The following is a 454-nucleotide window of genomic DNA, read 5'->3' on the forward strand; positions in this document are numbered from 1 at the left end:
CCCAATAAAGTGCTGCTGAGAAGGATCCTGTTGCCGCATCGTTCTTGCTGGCGAGACCGGTCGCGACACTGTAGGAATGGAAACAAATCTGTGTCTCCAATACAAACCTTTTATTGACACCCATTCTATTTTTAACACATGGTTATTGAATATAGATAGATTTAATTGCACAGTTTTTTTATAATCCAGTGTCCTTCTGCTGCTATTACTCCCTTCTCATTAATTTTCAGAAATTTTATAATTAACAGAACACTATTTAGTCTACCTCTGGTTGTCTTAGTGTTTCTTCTTCTTCTTCTTCTTCTTCTTCTTCTTCTTCTTCTTCTTCTTCTTCTTCTTCTTCTTCTTCTTCTTCTTCTTCTTGTTCTTCTTCCTCTTCTTCCTCTTCCTCTTCTCTCCTCCTCCTCCTTTTTGTTGTTTTTGTTGTTCTTCCTCTTCTTGTTCTTTTTCTTCT

The 454-nt window shown here is 37.0% G+C and overlaps 1 long non-coding RNA gene across 1 annotated transcript in view; it reads left to right on the forward strand.

The window, feature by feature from the left end:
* LOC116076364 overlaps positions 1-454 on the forward strand; it is a 16,314-nt gene that overhangs the window by 6,264 nt on the left and 9,596 nt on the right. The window lies entirely within an intron of this gene.

The sequence above is a fragment of the Mastomys coucha genome, unplaced genomic scaffold (genome assembly GCF_008632895.1).
Source record: "Mastomys coucha isolate ucsf_1 unplaced genomic scaffold, UCSF_Mcou_1 pScaffold4, whole genome shotgun sequence".
Lineage (NCBI taxonomy): Eukaryota > Metazoa > Chordata > Mammalia > Rodentia > Muridae > Mastomys > Mastomys coucha.